General features: G+C 38.6%; 1 protein-coding gene across 2 annotated transcripts in view; it reads left to right on the top strand.

Annotated features, from left to right (window-relative positions):
- The first annotated feature begins 1323 nt into the window (after positions 1–1323).
- eya2 (EYA transcriptional coactivator and phosphatase 2) overlaps positions 1324–14422 on the top strand; it is a 33599-nt gene continuing 20500 nt past the window's right edge. For both annotated transcript variants that reach the window (XM_072381761.1, XM_072381760.1), the window contains exon 1: positions 1324–1854. The gene's annotated coding sequence lies outside the window, so the exon portion shown is untranslated. The remainder of the gene's footprint in view (positions 1855–14422) is intronic.

Here is a 14422-nt window from a genome sequence, read left to right as displayed (position 1 = left end):
TTCCACAGTGTTGTAAATCACATTTTCACCCAAGTTGCATTGACCATATTCTTTTAAAGTCAAATTCCCCTCAGATTTGTTATAGTCTTGTATTTGGAAAGGTGAATGATTCCACCATCACTCAACTATGAAGTCGCATCAATCTCCTCAAATGTCGCATGTCTGAGACTGTGGAGATGGTGTCAGCGTGCACATCCTGTTGCCCTTGCTTAGGAGAACCTGTTTCCTCCTGAGTCATGCTCTCTGCTCCAACCCAGCCCTCCTCGTGTTACAGAAAATACACTGAGACAATGGCACACATGTTGGTCACACATGAAGTAGGCAGAAACAAACACATTCTCATTCTATGAACAAAAAAAAACAGATAGGGAGAGGATGAAACACCTGCACTATGCTTCCTCAGTTTCAGGAAAACTTATAGGGATTGGCGGCTGACTCAAAGACAGTCAAATATTGCCTTCCTCTTCAGCAGGTGTTGTTAAGATTCCACATCCACATGACTTGTTTTGATAACTTTGAAAGATCTGTCACATTTTCCATAAGCACAATCAGAACCAAGAGCTCTGTGGCGTAGGTTTGAAATAACATTAAAAAAAATCTGTGTAAAAGCTAACCTTGTGCTCAATGTGAAAATGGGAACAGCACAAATGTTGCAGTATCAAGAATATATTTTTGCATTTTTAAAAAGTGTGAATCAAAATATGGTTCTACTGCAATAAACCTGACGGTTATTTTAGTTTTTAGACAGTTATGATGGTCCTGAAAAGATGATAGAAACTAAAGTATTTTCATCCTATTGATATCTAGCTTCTCTTCATTGGCTTGAAGGTGACACACATGACAGAAAATGATCAGTTGAAGGAAGTAATTTAAGAGATATTTAGTAAAGTGACCATTGTGCTTTATGGAATATGATTATTTTCCCTGATAGATTCAGGACATGAGCCAAAAGAATTTAGATTAAATATAGAACCTTTGCTTGTTTGGAACAAGCTAATTACTATCACAACTATCGCTAATTATTCTCTTAAACTATTTTCAAGGCCCTTAAAATTGAATGTGAATGTATGATACATTCCTGCAAAACGTGATTGTTTCTGTTGTAAACTGGTTTGGTATCTGCTATGCGTTTGCATTGTACAGGGTTGTGAGACGGGATTGGAAAACATCTTTCCCACACACCCACACGCAAACGCAGCAAAGATAACAAAGTCCTGATAAACCTGTCAACAGCCTGGGGTTATCTACCTTAATCAGGGAAATCTTTCTATCTGGAGTGCATACTGAGAGTCTGCAGCACCATAGAGTATCACTGAATAGTTTGAGTGTCGCTCTGCTAACTCACGCGGAAGAAAGCCCTTGACCAAACAAAGATCTGAAGTGGGGATACACAGAAAAAGCTGAGAAATCCAGCACTGCTGCTGAGGCTAAATGAGGAGTGGTTGAGATAAAGGGGGCACGCGCACTCACACACACACGCGTTCAGATTGAGTGCTGTGCAGGGCGCGCACTCCTGGAGGAGGAGGAACAAGAAATCTTCGCTCATTTACTTAACATCACTGCCCCACCGCCAGGAAGGCAAACACTCCTCCTGAAGCTGCAGAGAAACAGAAGTGAGATCGATGCGAGTTCGAGTCTCAGAAAGCTGTCACCCTGAGCTTCTCGATCGAGAGCGGCGGCTTCTTTTCTCCCCCATCCGCTCAGGATCTCCGAGACGACAGAAGCGCTCACTTCGGCACTGCTTTGCAGGGACACTTGGAAAAGTCTGCCGGGGCTCCTCTGGGCATGGAGAGCTAACTGGTCTGACTGATACCCGGATTTTTCCAGCTTTCGCCTTACTGTAAAAAATGGTAAGTGCAAAATGCCGTTATTTGAGTGTGCTTCGAAGGACTACCTTTATTTTGGCTTTTAATGATCAAGTATCACATTGTTGTGGTTATGAGTTCACTTATCATCTTTTTCCGACCCACAAAATTAGCACAATAGGGGGGCTGATTCTTATCTGTTCAAGTGTCGGGATCATAATAATGGCTTCTTAGTCACCTGTGACTGAGCTATCTATTTCTTTTTTAATTTTACACATTTCGTCTCGGACAATGCGTCAATAAGATAGATGTTGCCTATATCTAATCACTCTACATAATACTGCCTATATGTGTTTTTTTTTATCCACATGACGATGACAGTATATTTGATTTTTAATAGTTGCAATTATGATGTTATTTGTGCTTTTTGGGTAAACTGAAAATTACAATAAATTAAATTTTCAGGCCAAACCTAAAAGGCCCCGTCACAAACGCCTTGCGCCTGTTGAATATACATCTTATATATAAAAAAAAACAACTGCAACAGAAAAAAAATATGTGGGAACACATAATGATAATAAAAAGCAAATGTTTAGATATACTTTGAAATATCCTGTCAGCTGAGCTGAATTAACTTGATTCTATTTTACAATTACTCATTATTATTTAAGAGGGATTTATAAGCGCTCAAAAACCACCTCTTAAAAAGAGTGCATTTGTGTCTCAATGAGCCATTTAAAGTTTGTGAAGAGTGTGTGAAGTACCATCCCTTTTTAATTGGGCTCTTTTGTTTTTCTTGGTGTTGGTTGAATCAGTGCAGCACTTTCTTTTCAGACCTAACTACAGAAGATTACACCCAAATCACTGACACCCCTTCAACAGGGACCCTCATTAAAGGAAATTATGGGAACTTTGCTCAGCATTTTTCAAAGGCTGGTATTCATATTTTTCAAGGACCCTTCCATGGCTTCAGACTCAAAAGTCACTCTGTGTTTTGCCAACTATTTAAGCCCCATTCAAACAGTTCTCTCAACTGCACAGTGTAAGGAGAAATAATTGATGGGGCCCTCTCATTTTTAGGGAGTCATGAAAACAAATGTACTTAAATGATATTTGCACTCTGACACTATTTTAAGTTTTAGGTTATGGTGGTAAAGGTTAATCAGGAGAGAGACTTTCTTGTTGCAAAGATTAACTTCTGAGCTTTTTTATTATTAATATTATAATTATTATTGCAAATGTTTGTGTTGCAAGGCAAATTGAAGTTTAAATAAATATATTGCGTCTAGACTAATTCTTAAAAATGTCACCTACTTTTCTGAGTTTTTGATAGAATAAATTGAACGTACTTCTTCCTTCTTTCATTTCCATTCTTGTCAGTGTTAATTACTGTAAATTAACCTGCTGGTATAATGCCCAAATATAGAGATATTCTTATTTTAGATGGGAGCTGTATCAAATTCAGATTCTTGGCGAGCTGTAAATCCTATGAAATCTCCCGTATTTTAATCTTCACAAATAACATCCAGGGGTCTAGTGGAGGCAGTTTGGAGGTGCGCTCAGACCACATACCAAAGGTGTGTACTCGAATGTGTTTGATTTAACACTGTGGTTCGTTCCCTAATAACATTAGGCCCCATTTTTGGAGTCCCCGTTGCTGACCCGAGACCCTCTCAGCCTTTCTCCCTCTCTCCCCTCAGCCTTCATGGTTCTTATTACTGCTTCTAATAAATTGTGAATAAGCAGCAGCCCAAAAAGTCTGCAGTGGTTGTGGAGAATTCCCCATCCTGTAGCGCAAGGCACCCCCTCTTAAGAAAACACAAATTAATTCCAAACCCCTCCGTAGCCAAACGTTTCTGGAATGATAAATATTTTCATAGGAAGTTCTGCTCTTCCTGACTTTATCTGCACCAATTTTTGTTATATTTCTTCACAGCTGCTCAGTTCTCGTGTCTCCTTCTTGCACTTCTTCCTCACCCTGCCTCTCTTTCACTGAGTCAAGTGGTCATACTTAACTTGAATTCAAGGTCACAGCAGGACTGTCAGGTTGAGGCAAACAGTCTGAAATCTTTCATTTTCTGCACTTAAATGTTTTAATTCAATACTTGATGCAGAAAAGTTTTAGTCATACTCAATTAGGCACTGCTTTTTGACACTTTAGTAATTCACACATTGTGCTTCTTTTCTTTTTGTGAATTTAGATGTGGAAATCATTATCTTGTTGTTTCACAGGTGAAAGAGATTACACGTTTGGTAGTTAAGCAGTAAGTCTTAAAGGAATAAGAGCAACATCATTTCTAAGTGATACAACACAATAATCCAAACACTGACCATTACAGACTTAAAATACCTCACTGACAGCAGTCAGAAAAGCAATGGAGCGACTGAAGTTTTTGGATTATTTTTTCTCTTATTATTTTGTATTTGCACCATTCCTCAGAACAGTTTTCATTTGTCCATTCAGTGTTTGTTTTTTCTGTTTGTTTAAATGTGTAGCTGTGTCCACAATCCTTCTCAAGTAGAACATCACAAAACAAAGAAACACGTTGATGTCAAGAAAAGAGGAACTACAGCAAGTTACTGGCTAAATGTTAAGTCAAACTTTAGGCTAATAAAATCCCAAGTTTGATTTTGTTGGGCGAGTTGAGCGTTTAAGGTTTCAGCTCATGGAACAACTGTTCAACTTTGTACAACTTCAGAAGAATCACTCATGACTCTAACCTGACATGTGCAGCTGTCTGTGCAAACAGCAAGTCCAGTCTGACCCAAACTCTTTTATGTGTTCTGCGTTAAAGCAGTTATTTAAAGGTTTATAACATTCCTGAACAGAGAGGATTTCATTTCGATTACTTTCGACAACGTTTTCACTACATTGAATATTCACTCGCTCTACTCTACAATTATATTTTAGCATGCATATGTAGCTGTGTATGATGCAGGTTTGGTCAGTTGAATTCAATCTGCTGGCATTGTGCTACTGTGTTGTGAGACATTATAGGTGTGTGTACAAAACTGCACGCTATTGTTGTTATGTTTAGCATACTATCAGAAACATGAGTTGGTCACCTCTCGAAGAGTTTAAGTTATCAAACTTTCCTCTAAATATCCTCTCCTCTCCTCTCCCAACCATCCCTCCTTTTTTAATTCCCTAAAGTCCCCAGAGAGCTCTTGGGGAGGCCCCGTGGTGATGTGTGTGTGTAATAAACCCATGTGCCGTCAGCAGACAGCAGCTGTCTCTCTGGCTTTCTCGGCTCTCCTTATCTCATCTTGAGAGCAGTAAAGCCACACACATCGCAGCAAGGCTTTCACTGACTTTATTCCATTTTTTGTGCTTTCAGTGGCTACTCTCCAGAGGAACAGAATTTAATAATCCTTTGTGGTTATTGGAATATCTTTTTAGGTGTCAGAAATGTTCTTTCTCTTCGTTTATCTTGTCCATTGTTCACAATTTTTCCCTCTGTTTGCGTCCACTCATGTTTGATATTGTCTCATTTATCTTTAATTTTTATCTCTCAATGACAAAAAAATATGTCACTCTTGCTATGCATTCCCTTACTTTCTCTGTCTAATTTCTTAGACTTACACTTAGACATCAAGTCTACCAGTAAAGAAGTAATTGGACCTCATCCCGTCTGTAGTGCCTTCAAGCCTCACCTACTAGCGAGTTCTGTCTGGCCAGCTGTTAGCAACTAGGGCGGCCACTTGCCACAATGTGCAGAGGAGACTGATGGAGGGCAAACGTTTTCGTCCTAATGACTAATAAAGCAATAAGTCTGAGAGTGGGTACACCCACATGTGTGTGTGAGGGAGTTCATTAGAGAACGTAGAAGCGCTTATGCAGTCAGGCGTGTGTCATTTCTGAATGTGTGAGTGCCTGTTCGACCACCCTCCCATCACTGGACCAGATGTTTTTTACCTGGGAGCCAGACCACCATCTGACTGGGGTCAGCCTTGTCCTCCAACCCCACACCCGCTGCTTCAGGCTGCTGGGAGGTCTGCCAGCTGTCCCTCTCTCTGACCCCCGTCCCGGGGCACTGATTCTGGGGCAGACAGAGTCTGCGCCTTGGGTAGGTGGTCCCTTTTGGATTTGGTAATATTACATGGGGAAATTGTTAAGGATATTATTAGTGTTAGTACTTGGACACAGGCAGTGAACCACAGGCTGGATGAATGAAAGAAAGAATTAGGAAACTGAGAAAAGAATGCTGTATTTTCTGTGAGGTCATTAAGAAAGAAGAGTATATGTTGGAGAATCAGAGAGATAAAGACACTGGCTTTGTTGAACAATGAGGTTTTGATTACTGTGAGACACAGGGGGCTTCTGGCATTAAGGCAGTCTTATTGCAGGAGTTACTCAAGTGAAAAGAAAAGGCCATCAAGTCTGGAGGTAAAGTTACAGAGTGCAGACAGTCGACAACAGGTTCACTGCTGCCAGAGATTAATTGGATCCTGTTGTAGAAAACTTCTGTTTCAGTGAAAGGAGCTCTGTATCTGTTGTTTTATGATTTCATTCACTTCTCGGAGGATTAGTCAGGTGTGCTTTTGTGCATGTGTGCTTTTGAACCTGTTGATAAGGAGATTTATCACTTGCACAGATCTTAACTTAAACTGGTCACTCAAGTTTCCCAGTTTTTTGGTTGACAATGTTAACATAATAACTCCGTTAGTGCAAGCTGTGAATATTTATATTTATCTGCTGGCAAAAAAAAAATGCTGACTAAGATTGGTCCACTTGATAGTAGCAGATGACTGAAGCTTGGAAACTTTTTTTTTCTGCCTCAGCAAGCATCATAGTTTGTATGTGGAGTCAACAACAAGATGACTGTTGATTTGTATATTTTTCCCAGTGCCAGAAGTAAACCGGTACTGAGTTTTTAATCTGATTGATATCTTTGTGTCTTTAAACAAGAATATTTGGTCATTTGAAGTGGGTCAATTATATAGATATAATATGGATATGGTTAGTTTTCTTTATTATCCAAACATGTATCACTGACATTTTCTCACATCTTAAGTAATTGTCATTTGTATCCTTGGTTTACTCTTTATGCTTGTCATTGTATCTAACAGTCCATGAGAACTTTTTAATCACTCTCTGTGTGACTTAAATGGCTTGTTTGACATTGGATACCAGTGAAACAAAAAGAATAGAATGTCATCACAGTATTATACTATTATTCCTCAGAAAATCAGTTGATAATGAAAATGACTTTCAGATGTGGCTCTATACAAGTTTTCAAAGTGCAAGCAGGAATGGGTTATAATTTGTATTTGTCCTCTGTACGTATTTCTAAATATGAACAGGGATGAAAGGTGTTTTTTCAGATTGCAGAGTTGCAGTTAGTCTTTCTCGGGCATTGATTATCCCTAAAAGCTAATTTCTTCAATGAAATTACAAAGTTAGAAGCTTTGAAGGAAAACCTTTCATGTCCTAAAATGGCTAAGATGAAACTCTATGCTTTTGTCTCATTCATTATCTGGGATCTGCGGAAATTAATATAAGCTTGGTAGCTCCCCACCCATTTAGCTACGAGGAGACTGCTTCAATTGGGTAGACATGATGTTGGTCAACATTACGGATGTTTGGATTTTTCAAGCAGGCGAAAATCCTAGGCTAAATTTGTAAATCAGGATCAAAGCGACCTCATGACTTAACGTGAAATACCTATGTTGGTCCACAGCACAATATGCTGCAATTTCATTTTGAAGCCCCCAAAAAATTTACAAAACTACATCTCCCTTTACCTGTTCTCTGCTACAATAAGTTTCCCGTCATGCTACTGATACCATTTCTATTCCTGTCATGACATGATGATGTTGATACATTATTGAAGTAATAATGTTGACAGCAGACTGCTGACTAGGACAAAAATGCCTCACAGTTGAGACTTGATGGATGGAAATAAAACCCCTGACTTTTACTTTTCTATTTTACTATTACTCATTTTTCTACATTGCTCCCACCAACAAATGGTTTCCGTTAGGGTTAGAATTAATGTGAATGATAAGGTTTGTATATTACAAAATAAGCGGTTAGTATTAGACAACAACATTATCATGGGCTGGTCGCGGCTCATGTCACGTAATGCAACACTGCTCTTCACAAAACAGCTGCCTATGGAAACTCTCAATTTCACAATTTCATGGCCAGAAGAAGTGACATTACAATGTTATGACAATATTTACAGAAAGTAACTGTTTCCATCAGTTCTTTAAACCCCCGCCTCTCCATATCCTTAGCTATGAATTAAGTCAGTAGTTTAGTGATAACTTCATCTTGACATGAGCTCTCCACGTCTACTTTTGGAGTATTCAGGGTTTGAAAGAATTAGTTATCTGTGTTTGTCATTTCCTTTTACATGTTATCTTGAGAAACTACAGACAGTAGTTTGACATGCATGCTAAACCATCTTATTATAAACAGGAAAATTATCGTTCTGTCTGCCTGTCTTGCTGAACCATCAGCTTAGTACAAAAAGTGGTTAAAGAGCGTAGTAGCTGGCAGATGGCACTTGTTTTCCATAGGAAAAAAAACCCCAGACCATGTTGCACAGACTCAGATAGTGGGCCCTTGTTCTATGTCTTATCAGCAACTGAGAAGAGAGGTTTGTGTGCAACTGTGATTCAACCCCCAAAGTCCCCCAGGCACTTATGGAGACTTTTCAAATTGAGGGCTCCAGGTGGGGTCCCATATGGCATTATTACCGACCGGGGAGTCACCTTTTTGGGCTGCTGTTTTAAAACCAGTATTTCAATAAAGGTCAAACCATTAGAAAGGTCCCTGCAGTGTGTTACCAGACTTTTAACATGTTATAATAAGTCAAAAACTGACACAACTCCCATAATATAAACAAAAACCTCAGACACCATACCAGCAAAGTTTAGACTTGTTCAACAAAATATAGAAAGGCCAGCTGTGACTAATTCTGTCACTATTAGCCAGCAATCCAATTTGTGTCTCACATGAAGGATCTTCTTCGTGTCTAACGTCTGTGCGAAACAAGAAACTGTCTCAAAACTGATGAAAGGTAGTACAAAAACCTGATACCAATTTGCTCCAATTTTTTTTTATCAACGCCTAAACTGAGTTTTGATTCTACTCAAGCTGATGCACTAAACTATAAAGCCACTCCACAAAATTGCGAAACATGACCATGCATGATTGTGTTGATAACCACTGTTACTTCTCATTCATTCTTTGCTGGCCAGAATGTTACTTTCAACTCACTTGTCGATAATTTTGGGTACTTCCCCTACATTTAGTATTTCTGATATTTCAAAAATATTCATTATTGTGGATCAGTTGAAACCTCATCTGCCATCTTCTACATCAGTGGTTCCCAATCTTTTTCTCCTGGAAGCCACTTGAATCTATAAAACCTGTCTTATATCAGAGTTGTGATTATAAAAAACAAAGCCTGCATGATGCAGTGTAATGTCATCCCTTCATGTTGTATAGTGACACTCTGGAAGGTATAGATATACAGGAGTTTTAACATATGATAAAAGTGCTGCAACACGCAGTGGGAAAGGATTTAATCAGCTTGTTTTAGTGGGTGTTACCGTGAAGAAATATATATATTTCAACACGCAACTTTTTAAAGTGAAAACAGTATTTGACACTGAATCAGCTTGAGGGTAAACCAGCGCATTGCTACAGCTGCTCAAGGCTTATAATGTAGAGGTCCAACACTCATGTTTCCATAGATAATTGGTTGACATTAGATTTTCTCCAGTTCTGCACTTTTGTTTGCACAATAAGACCATCTTTTCACTGAATGTTGTTTGATTCAGGACCCTGAAAGTGCTTGCCGGTCTGTCCAGTTGTTCCAACACACACATCCAATGTATGTCAGTGTGTAACAGCAGAACTTCATCCTACAGACATTTGATAATCCAGTTAATCTTTTATGATTTTGCACATGTGAAAATGTAACTTTGACAAGCTATTTTGGAATGAAAGCTTTGTGGACCCCTTGTGATCTTTGGTGCAACCCATAAGGGGGGTAAGGACTCCAGGTTTGGAACTGCTACACATTCCGTGACCAAAACTCTGAATTCTGTAATTCCCATAGTAAATATTTTGTATCGTGTTTTAACCTTTTGTGTTATACCCAGACACCACTTCAATGTATTCAATGTATCTCACAAAGAGGCTGTCCTTTTTCTCTAGCCTATGTACAGACATCTGAAGAGACGTTTGCACCTCATTCTTCACACATTTTTAGTGATTATATTTTGAAACTATCTAGACTAAATCAAACTTCTCATCTGTTAAATTGTTTCTTAATATTTGATACTGCAAGCTTCTACATGATTTTTTCTTGCATTTGAGTTAGTGTCTGTCAGTTTGAGTAAAACAAGTGCAGCTGACACAACCTACCTTGCTGGTGTTGACATTTGGTTCCACCTTGTCTCACATAAATGTGTAAAATAAACAAGCCTTCCATAACACCAGACTACAAAATTGTTGCATGTTATATGTTGAAATTATGTGCTAACACTATGGAAACAATTCCAGTGGAAAGCCAGCAATCTGCTTTCTTTCTCATCAAATTCTCAGAACATACTGGACACATGATTTCGCATGCAGTGTAGTAAAACCGGTTGCGTGGGTATGTAAGACCTCATGACAGCTGGCCCAGGTTTCAGTCATGCCTCTGCTTTCTTGTCCAGCCCATCATGCCTTTCAAACACAAGACTCTGGTTCAAACACAAGATCCTGGTTCAAATTCACAGTAGAACCATCATTTAGTTTCTCTATTCTTAGATAGATGTCTATTCATTTTTTTGCCCCAAAAAAATGTGCTTAGGTTTAGAAAAATATAATGTGGTCAGTGTGACACAGCTGAAAAGTGACAAAAGAGGTAAATCTTCTCTGAATAGATAAAAGTCTGGCATGTTAGAAGAAGTGGTGGTGTTAGGAGTCATTACCCTTTTAACAAGCAAACAGATTTCAGTGGCACTTGTATGAAATGTTCATAGATTACATCCCTTCACCATCTAATTTGGAGCTAAAAAGTCACACATTTTTCTTCGAGGCCACACCAACTTAACTTTTTGATTTTGTGATTTTGAGCAAATATTAATTTTTTTTCTTCAATCTTGAGTAATTTTACATAACTTATTCTATTACAAATAAATGCAATTTTGAATGAATGGCTTTGAGCACAGATTGTTTAAAAGTGTTCTCTCCTATCACTACTCTAACAGTTGTTCCTTTCTTCTGATATGGTCTGTTAACATGTCATGCCCGCCTGTTACGTGATTCATTTTGTGTCGATCATCTTTTCTTCACTCAGTGGTAAAGTTGAACTGGTAAATCAGCATAAACACTGTGTATTTCTTTAACTATATCAAATGACTTTTCAACTTAAAGCACAATACGCAGCACAAAGGCAAGAATTTGATACCCGTGAAAGAAGCAGTGGTCTAGCAGAACCCTTGGACCCAGGTGAAGCTGGTGGGACTGGCCTTGTGGCCTTGTGGCCCCCCGTGGCCCTGCTGGGTTTGTTTTAGCTTTTGTTTCAGACCTTGGCTCTCCACATCTCTGTTGAGCTCCGCTCATCTCCCCTCTGGTGTCCTGTAGTTCCCATGGCCTTGGCCGCCCTCCTCCCAGGCCTCACCCTAAACCAGGAAGTGCCTTGGCTGTCACACATTTTTTGTGTGCATACAGAAGTTTCGCAGTTGAAGTCAATAGGATGGTGAGCAGCCAATACTTTCAGCTATTATCCTTGGAAAGTATTTGGAAGTGCAAAGCACAACAGCACTTATTTGTGTCTAAGTGCAGAATTGGTATAGGTCAAAATTGGTAAAGGTCAAATGAGGGTCTGTGATGACTAAAAGATCATAAACCAAAGTTAAGGACTATTTCTGAGGCCAAAAGCTTCACATGAACGCAAAATATGAACATGTGCTCATGGTTTAGGATAAGAGTTTGGATTTAAAGTTAAATCTAAAGGAATAACTATACAGATTAATACTTGCTTTGGATTACATCATTACATACACTTGCTTTCTCAGCTTTTTTGTATCTGTTATTATGGGCATAAGAAAATCACAGAGCAACTTGTCCCTAGTTTTATGACATCAGTGATTGTGAATCTTTGTTTTATGTCATTCCATTCCTTTTTCTGATTTAAATGTATTATTTTCATTTCTCTGCCGCTGTAAAGCCCTGATGCCTTTATAATTCATGACTGTCATCTGTCTCTGTCGTTGTGTTGTCAGCGAGGTTGGAGGTCAAGCAGTTAGCTCCAGATTTGCCAGAATGGAATGGCCCAGAGGCAAACATGGAGAGAGAGAAAAACAAAAGGAGACAGAAAGAGACAGATTGAAGGATAGATGGAATTTACAAAATACTAATAGTCAATAACTTACAACTTACCGGTACTTGGCCTGTCAAAGTTTCTGAGCCCTGTAGAATTTTATAGAATTCTAAACAATGCTAAAATGATGCAATCAAATTAGTCCTAAATATAAAAAGAACTCAACTCTTAACAACAATATTGTTGACGAGAATACTGTAGTTGTGTTCATTTGTTTATTTAGGAAATGAATCAATTGTTACATAACTGTAAGTGGCAAGAATATGTGGACCTTTGCCTCCAGTATCTAATGACATCCTCTTGTGCAGCATCAGCTACATCTATCCATTTTCAGTAACTGTTGATCAAACCTGCACATAAGATTAGAACAGGCTGGAACAGCTTCAGGCATGTTGGTGTTTCCTCACATGAACTGCTTGCTTCAGGTCCTTCCACAACATTTCTGGATCAGGGTCAGGACTTTGACTTAACCATTCCTAATTATTAGCTTCATTTTCCGTTAATCATTTCATCTAATGGTTTGTGTCTTGCTTTGAAATTTACTTCCTCTTGAGATTCCATTCACAAACAATTGTCCTTACATTTTCCTTTACAATTTCCAACTGTATGTCAGAATCCATTGTTGAGTCCGGGACTACAAACTGCCCTGGCTCAGAAGCACAGAATCCCTGTTCTATAACGGTATTTATAAAATGTGAAGTAAAAAGTTGATTAACTGAGGAGACCAACAGATTTAATGAATTTTCAATTCGATCCCATCCCCAATTGAGGTGGCAGGCAGCAGTGGAGAAGAAGAACTTTATTTTAGAGGAAAGGAACAACTAACAAAACCAGACTCAAGAAGGGCCATCATCTGCCTCACCTGGTTGAGAAGTGAGAGGAGAGGACAGAGACACAATTACAAAAACACTAACACCGTAAAGTTACCTGTTCAGTGTTTTCCTGTTGATAGACTCATGAACATTATTTACCATGATAGAGCCTATATCTTACCCAGGGTTCCATTGTGTTCTTGCAGACTATTGCATACTTTTATCTTGAAATGATCTTTGTTGGCTGATCATTTCTTAGGAGGGGGAACAATGAATCAGACTTTCCTTCATTTGTACACAATCTATGCATTTGTAGAGTCCAAGATTTTCCTAGATGGTTTTTGTAACCTTTTCCAGTCTAGTGAGCACTAAAAACTTTTTTTCTGGGATCCTCGGAAATCCCCCTTTTGTGTCATGATACAATCCCACAAACTGGAGTTTAGAGGATAAGTCTTTGATCGATCCCACATTAAAAAAAAAACAAAAAAAAAACAGGAAGTTCCACCACAGCCTAGCCATCTACTAATTAACTGCTAATCTTAAAGGTTTACGTACTTTACTACTCACAAATATCTATGAGTGGATGATTTTCCCTCCAGGAGACACATGATGTCCTTTTTTCCACAACCTGATATGATTTACTTTGGTCAAACTTTTACAGAGAAACACTGCAGCTGCTCCTGTTTCTATCATTATTCACACTTCTTTCAAGCGGATCATTTTTAGACGGGAAGTGATCCACTCGACTCCGCTCTGCCCCTCTCTTCTTTGGGGTCTGTCTCTTTTGAGATCTGTAGTATTCGATGACCCATGGAGGACGATGTTACAGTTTGAGAGAACATTCAGTAAACAGACCGAGAGCTCAGACCACACACCAAACTGACAATGGCAATTTTATTCTCAAATACTTGTTTTTTTCCTCGTTCCTACAATTCAGTCATAAACTGCTGGAAGGCTACTGATCCCTCTTTTAGGAAAAGTCTTGTTGCGGGTCATGTGTTGAACTGCCTAAGTTGTTAAAACATGCACCACAGAATGTAATGGCCGCTGGCTGGTTAAAGACACCACTGAAAATTCATGTAGTAATTTCTTTGTCACATGTCAACTCTATAAACTCTGGATTTCACTGTTGCTCCATTCCTCTATATTTTGTTAAGTGTTTAGCAATTAATATTAGGAGCTGTTGGTTACATAGCTAATATTTCACCATGTTTTGCTTTTGTAACGCAGTTACGTCATCATTAGCCAATTTATTTCTATTATTGTTAAATGGACTATAAGACTAACAATAAGATTTGTTGTAAATAGCAAAGCAAAAATCAGGAGAAAATAGGTTCACCTTCCCATTTTTGAGGTACAGTGAATGTAGTATCATCTGAAGTTGAAGATAATGAGAAAATGGGCAGAATATATTTGTCAAGTGATTTAAATCTACCCGGTAAATCTGAATAACTAACATGTAACATTTTCAGACATA

The sequence above is a fragment of the Leuresthes tenuis genome, unplaced genomic scaffold (assembly GCF_036924035.1).
Source record: "Leuresthes tenuis unplaced genomic scaffold, fLeuTen1.0.hap1 SCAF_3, whole genome shotgun sequence".
Lineage (NCBI taxonomy): Eukaryota > Metazoa > Chordata > Actinopteri > Atheriniformes > Atherinopsidae > Leuresthes > Leuresthes tenuis.
Note: the sequence above shows the minus strand (reverse complement) of the source record. Positions and strands in the feature narration are given on the sequence as shown.